This window comes from Paramisgurnus dabryanus, unplaced genomic scaffold (assembly GCF_030506205.2).
Source record: "Paramisgurnus dabryanus unplaced genomic scaffold, PD_genome_1.1 h2tg000290l_1_74151__unordered_in_group3, whole genome shotgun sequence".
Lineage (NCBI taxonomy): Eukaryota > Metazoa > Chordata > Actinopteri > Cypriniformes > Cobitidae > Paramisgurnus > Paramisgurnus dabryanus.
The window spans coordinates 47,501-55,000 of NW_027394175.1; positions in this window are offsets into that span (position 1 = coordinate 47,501).

Sequence of the window (7,500 nt, forward strand, 5' to 3'; positions counted from 1 at the left end):
CTTCCCTATATACCCGATGGCACCTGTTCGGGCCACCGTCCCCTGCTGGACGGGGCCCGGCTCTGTACCGCCCCAGACAGAGCGCCTTCGTCGGTCACGAAGGCAGGGTCGTGGACCCTGGAAGCGCACGAGCCACCCGACTCGGCTTCCATAGCGGCTGGCGGCCCTGGCCCGCCCGAGACGAAGCGCCTTCGTCGGTCAGACAGATAGGGTCGAGGACCCTGGAAGTGCGAGAGCCACCCGACTCGACTTCCACGGCGGCCCGGAGGCCGGGCCCGTCCCCGTCCGTGCCCGGGGACGGGGCACCTTCGTCGGTCAAACGCGTTGGTCTTGGACCCTGGAAGTGCACGAGCCACCCGACTCGACTTCCATAGCGGTCGGCGGCCCCGTACCGCCCCAGACAGAGCACCTTCGTCGGTCACGAAGAGAGGGTCTTGGACCCTGGAAGTGCACGAGCCACCCGACTCGACTTCCATAGCGGTCGGCGGCCCTGTCCCGCCCCAGACGATGCACCTTCGTCTGTCACACAGATAGGGTCTTGGACCCTGGAAGCCGTCCCCCTCGACTTCCGTAACGGTCGGCGGCCCTGTCCCGCCGCAGACGGGTCACCACTCCGTCTGTCTGTAGGGTCTTGGACCCTGGAAGCCGCCCCACTCGACTTCCATCGCGGTCGGCGGCCCTGGCCCGCCGCAGACGGGTCGCCACTCCGTCTGTCTGTAGGGTCTTGGACCCTGGAAGCCGCCCCACTCGACTTCCATCGCGGTCGGCGGCCCTGGCCCGCCGCAGACGGGTCGCCACTCCGTCTGTCTGTAGGGTCTTGGACCCCGGAAGCCGCCTCACTCGACTTCCATCGCGGTCGGCGGCCCTGTCCCGCCGCAGACGGTGTGCCACTCCGTCTGTCACACAGATACATAAGGGTGTCTCGGAACCCCGGACGCCGACCGAGACGAAACGCGTGGGGTCGGTGCGCCCGAGAGGGTAGGGTGCCCCGGGGCCGGCCGCTCGCTCCGACCGGCTTCCGGGACTCCTTGACCGCTCGGGAGACCTATCCACGCGCCCGCGCCGACCGGCGGCCGGGGGCCCTCGACCGCCACACGCGTACCGACGACCGGGGGGTTTCCGTTTTACGGCCGACGCCGAGATCCTTCGACGGTTCCAACATGGGTTGTTACGCTTTTGTGTTCGCCCGTGTCTGAGCATATATGGTCGGGTCGAACCTTTGAGGCCGTAGCCTGGAGATCCAGGGCGGATCTTATCTCACAACACGTGTGTCTTTGAGGCCGTAGCCTAGATCCAGAGACTTTAGGATCTTTTTAGCAGTTTTAAGGCCGTAGCCTTGATCCAGGGCGGATCTTTTGAGCAGCTTTAAGGCCGTAGCCTTGATCCAGGGCGGATCTTTTCACAGGTTTTAAGCCGAAGCGCCTTGATCCAGGGACTTTTGGATCTTTTTTTGCCGTTTTTAGGCCGTAGCCTTGATCCAGGGCGGATCGTTTTGCGGCCGTAGCCGAGTTCCATCACCCAAGGTAGCTTTAGTTTTTAGGCATTAGCCTTGATGATCCAGGGCGGATCGTTTTGCGGCCGTAGCCGAGTTCCATCACCCAAGGTAGCTTTAGTTTTTAGGCATTAGCCTTGATATGATCCAGGCCGGATCTTTCCGCCTAGGCGGCATGCGGATATGGGTTACCCGTCTTTCGACACTCGCCCGGGGCGCTGCCTCACATCAGACGCCCTTCGTCCGTTCCAACCGTTCCAGTTCTTTTAACGGTTTTTCGTTCATCGCACACCGACGCGCACAGACCTTTCTTGGGATCTGCCGCAGGGAGGGAGGACGCTGGAGGTCCACTTTCGAAGCAACCCATCCCTATATACCCGATGGCACCTGTTCAAACGACCGCCCCTTGAGAGAAGGGGCCCTTCCCGTGGCTCGTCCGGGAGGAGGCGCCCGCGTCGGAAGGCGCCGTAAGGTCGGAGACCCTGGAAGTGCACGAGTCACCCGCTTTTACCTCCAGGCCCTCTGTCGTACTTCTCGTGTCCGCTCACGAGACCTCGTTTCGGCTTTATGGAAGTGCACGAGTCACCCGCTTTTGCCTTTTCTGGAAGTGCACGAGTCACCCGCTTTTGCTTCCAGGCCCTCTGTCGTACTTCTCGTGTCCGCTCACGAGACCTCTCTTCGGCCTGGGGGTGCGCCACGTACACCCCCGCGTCCGCATTCGAGTCACCTCTTCGGGCTCATGAGGTAGGGTCGGTGACCCTGGAAGTCAGAGACTTCCAGGCCTTCTGTCGTACACCCTCGCGTCCGCTCACGAGACCTCTCTTCGGCCTGGGGGTGCGCCACGTACACCCTCCCGCGTCCGCTTTCGAGTCACCCATCTGGGCTACGGAGGTAGGGACGTGTGCCCTGGAAGAACCAGACTTCCAGGAGGGAGGGCCGCCCTGTCAGGCCCGCTTTCGAGTCACCCATCTGGGCTACGGAGGTAGGGACGGGTGCCCTGGAGGAACCAGACTTCCAGGAGGGAGGGCCGCCCTGTCAGGCCCGCTTTCGAGTCACCCATCTGGGCTACGGAGGTAGGGACGGGTGCCCTGGAGGAACCAGACTTCCAGGAGGGAGGGCCGCCCTGTCAGGCCCGCTTTCGAGTCACCCATCTGGGCTACGGAGGTAGGGACGTGTGCCCCGGAGGAACCGGACTTCCAGGAGGGAGGGCCGCCCTGTCAGGCCCGCCTCGGAGTCACCTCTCTGGGCTAAGGAGGCAGGGACGTGTGCCCTGGAGGAACCAGACTTCCAGGAGGGAGGGCCGCCCTGTCAGGCCCGCTTTCGAGTCACCCATCTGGGCTACGGAGGTGGGGACGGGTGCCCTGGAGGAACCAGACTTCCAGGAGGGAGGGCCGCCCTGTCAGGCCCGCCTCGGAGTCACCTCTCTGGGCTAAGGAGGCAGGGACGTGTGCCCTGGAGGAACCAGACTTCCAGGAGGGAGGGCCGCCCTGTCAGGCCCGCTTTCGAGTCACCCATCTGGGCTACGGAGGTGGGGACGGGTGCCCTGGAGGAACCAGACTTCCAGGAGGGAGGGCCGCCCTGTCAGGCCCGCCTCGGAGTCACCTCTCTGGGCTAAGGAGGCAGGGACGTGTGCCCTGGAGGAACCAGACTTCCAGGAGGGAGGGCCGCCCTGTCAGGCCCGCCTCGGAGTCACCTCTCTGGGCTAAGGAGGCAGGGACGTGTGCCCTGGAGGAACCAGACTTCCAGGAGGGAGGGCCGCCCTGTCAGGCCCGCTTTCGAGTCACCCATCTGGGCTACGGAGGTAGGGACGTGTGCCCTGGATGAACCGGACTTCCAGGAGGGAGGGCCGCCCTGTCAGGCCCGCTTTCGAGTCACCCATCCGGGCTACGGAGGTAGGGACGTGTGCCCTGGAGGAACCAGACTTCCAGGAGGGAGGGCCGCCCTGTCAGGCCCGCCTCGGAGTCACCTCTCTGGGCTAAGGAGGCAGGGACGTGTGCCCTGGAGGAACCAGACTTCCAGGAGGGAGGGCCGCCCTGTCAGGCCCGCCTCGGAGTCACCTCTCTGGGCTAAGGAGGCAGGGACGTGTGCCCTGGATGAACCGGACTTCCAGGAGGGAGGGCCGCCCTGTCAGGCCCGCTTTCGAGTCACCCATCTGGGCTACGGAGGTAGGGACGTGTGCCCTGGAGGAACCAGACTTCCAGGAGGGAGGGCCGCCCTGTCAGGCCCGCCTCGGAGTCACCTCTCTGGGCTAAGGAGGCAGGGACGTGTGCCCTGGATGAACCGGACTTCCAGGAGGGAGGGCCGCCCTGTCAGGCCCGCTTTCGAGTCACCCATCTGGGCTACGGAGGTAGGGACGTGTGCCCTGGAGGAACCAGACTTCCAGGAGGGAGGGCCGCCCTGTCAGGCCCGCCTCGGAGTCACCTCTCTGGGCTAAGGAGGCAGGGACGTGTGCCCTGGAGGAACCGGACTTCCAGGAGGGAGGGCCGCCCTGTCAGGCCCGCTTTCGAGTCACCCATCTGGGCTACGGAGGTAGGGACGTGTGCCCCGGAGGAACCAGACTTCCAGGAGGGAGGGCCGCCCTGTCAGGCCCGCCTCGGAGTCACCTCTCTGGGCTAAGGAGGCAGGGACGTGTGCCCTGGAGGAACCGGACTTCCAGGAGGGAGGGCCGCCCTGTCAGGCCCGCTTTCGAGTCACCCATCTGGGCTACGGAGGTAGGGACGGGTGCCCCGGAGGAACCAGACTTCCAGGAGGGAGGGCCGCCCTGTCAGGCCCGCCTCGGAGTCACCTCTCTGGGCTAAGGAGGCAGGGACGTGTGCCCTGGAGGAACCGGACTTCCAGGAGGGAGGGCCGCCCTGTCAGGCCCGCTATCGAGTCACCCATCTGGGCTACGGAGGTGGGGACGTGTGCCCTGGAGGAACCAGACTTCCAGGAGGGAGGGCCGCCCTGTCAGGCCCGCCTCGGAGTCACCTCTCTGGGCTACGGAGGTAGGGACGTGTGCCCTGGAGGAACCGGACTTCCAGGAGGGAGGGCCGCCCTGTCAGGCCCGCCTCGGAGGCCTCCCCTCGGGCAGGGGAGGCAGGGTCGGGGACCCTGGAGGAACCGGACTTCCAGGAGGGAGGGCCGCCCTGTCAGGCCCGCCTCGGAGGCCTCCCCTCGGGCAGGGGAGGCAGGGTCGGGGACCCTGGAGGTGCCGGACCTCCAGGGGGACGGAGGCCGAACCCGTGGCCGGGGAGGGTGAGCCTTGCCGGGCTAGGCTCGCGCGGGTTCGAAGGCCTGGTTCGAGAGGACCCCTTCCCCTATATACCCGATGGCACCTGTTCACACTACTGCCCTTTCGAGAGGGGACCCCGACCGGTCCGCGGCCGGGACGGCGCACCTCGGTCGGCCTCGGCGAGTGGGTCGGGGTGCCTGGAGGTGCGCGAGCGGCCCGCCTGGAAGTGCGCGAGCCACCCGACTCTGGCGGCCGGCGCCCCCGGGCCCGTGCCCGCGGCCGACTCGTCTGACCCGGCATCGTCAAGGTCACCAATACCACGGAGCGTCTACGACGCCCCGTTTCCGAGATATCGGCCAATGAACTGCCGGGCGCCGTATCTCGGCCGGGGAAGGTCCTACGGACTCGGGGCCGGGCTCGTCGGAAAGGTCTCGCCCGGGGCTTTCCGACGAGACCGGCCGCGGGTCCGTGCGACCCCGGGGGCCCGAGATACTTCCGGTCGAAAATTCGAATTTCGTTACCGCGCTGCTCCGGCGCCCCGGGTCCGGGGCCTTCGCCCTTCGGGTGGGTGGCTCCTCCGCGGGGGGCCTTTCGAACGAGCCCACCCGCGCGTCGCTAGCCCTTTCCGGGGCCGAGATACGGCCTACCCCCGCGGGATTTTCCCACGGCCGTTTCTCGGGCGCCTCGGGTCCGGGGCCTTCGCCCTTCGGGTCGGTCGCTATGCCGGAGGGGAGCTTTCGAACGAGCCCTCCCTCGAGTCTCTGGCCCTTTCCCGGGCCGAGATACGGGCGGGTGGTCGCGGAATTTTCGCTCGTCCGGGGCTCCGGCGCCCCTAGCGTCCGCCTCGGAGGTCGCCCGGACGCGCGGCCGGTCTCGTTCGAAAGGTCCGTCCCGGGGCTTTCCGACGAGCCCGGCCTCGGGTCCGTGCGACCCCGCCCGCCGGAGATACGTCCGGTCGAAGCTCGCGGAAATTCCCGCGGCCGTATCTCGGGCGCCTCGGGTCCGGGGCCTTCGCCCTTTGGGTCGGTCGCTCCGCCGGAGGGGGCCTTTCGAACGAGCCTACCCGCGAGCCTCTAGCCCCTTCCCCGGCCGAGATACGGCGGTCTGTGCCCGGATTTTCCCACGGCCGTTTCTCGGGCGCCTCGGGTCCGGGGCCTTCGCCCTTCGGGTCGGTCGCTATGCCGGAGGGGAGCTTTCGAACGAGCCTACCCGCGAGCCTCTAGCCCTTTCCCCGGCCGAGATACGGCGGTCTGTGCCCGGATTTTCCCACGGCCGTTTCTCGGGCGCCTCGGGTCCGGGGCCTTCGCCCTTCGGGTCGGTCGCTATGCCGGAGGGGGGCTTTCGAACGAGCCTACCCGCGAGCCTCTAGCCCTTTCCCCGGCCGAGATACGGCGGTCCCTCCCCGGATTTTCCCACGGCCGTTTCTCGGGCGCCTCGGGTCCGGGGCCTTCGCCCTTCGGGTCGGTCGCTATGCCGGAGGGGAGCTTTCGAACGAGCCTACCCGCGAGCCTCTAGCCCTTTCCCCGGCCGAGATACGGCGGTCTGTGCCCGGATTTTCCCACGGCCGTTTCTCGGGCGCCTCGGGTCCGGGGCCTTCGCCCTTCGGGTCGGTCGCTATGCCGGAGGGGGGCTTTCGAACGAGCCTACCCGCGAGCCTCTAGCCCTTTCCCCGGCCGAGATACGGCGGTCCCTCCCCGGATTTTCCCACGGCCGTTTCTCGGGCGCCTCGGGTCCGGGGCCTTCGCCCTTCGGGTCGGTCGCTATGCCGGAGGGGAGCTTTCGAACGAGCCTACCCGCGAGCCTCTAGCCCTTTCCCCGGCCGAGATACGGCGGTCTGTGCCCGGATTTTCCCACGGCCGTTTCTCGGGCGCCTCGGGTCCGGGGCCTTCGCCCTTCGGGTCGGTCGCTATGCCGGAGGGGGGCTTTCGAACGAGCCTACCCGCGAGCCTCTAGCCCTTTCCCCGGCCGAGATACGGCGGTCCCTCCCCGGATTTTCCCACGGCCGCAGCACGGGCGCCTTTGCTCGGATCGACTCGCCCTTTGGGTCGGTCGCTCCACGCGAGGGGACCTTTCGAACGAGCCTACCCGCGAGCCTCTAGCCCTTTCCCCGGCCGAGATACGGCGGTCCCTCCCCGGATTTTCCCACGGCCGCAGCTCGGGCGCCCTTGCTCGGATCGACTCGCCCTTCGGGTCGGTTGCTCTACCGGAGCGGCCCTATCCAACGAGCCAACCCGCTTCTCTCTAACCCTAAGCCCGGCCGAGATACGGCGGTCCCTCCGCGGATTTTCCCACGGCCGCAGCTCGGGCGCCTTTGCTCGGATCGACTCGCCCTTTGGGTCGGTTGCTCTACCGGAGCGGCCCTATCCAACGAGCCAACCCTCGTCTCTCTAACCCTAAGCCCGGCCGAGATACGGCGGTCCCTCCGCGGATTTTCCCACGGCCGCAGCTCGGGCGCCTTTGCTCGGATGAACTCGCCCTTTGGGTCGGTTGCTCTACCCGAGCGGACCTTTCCAACGAGCCAACCCTCGTCTCTCTAACCCCAAGCCCGGCCGAGATACGGGGTACCACCGCCTGACCTTTAAACGGCCGTAACTCGGGCGCCTTTGCTCGGATCGACTCGCCCTTTGGGTCGGTTGCTCTACCGGAGCGGCCCTATCCAACGAGCCAACCCTCGTCTCTCTAACCCTAAGCCCGGCCGAGATACGGGGTACCACCGCCTGACCTTTAAACGGCCGTAACTCGGGCGCCTTTGCTCGGATCGACTCGCCCTTTGGGTCGGTTGCTCCACCCGAGGGGA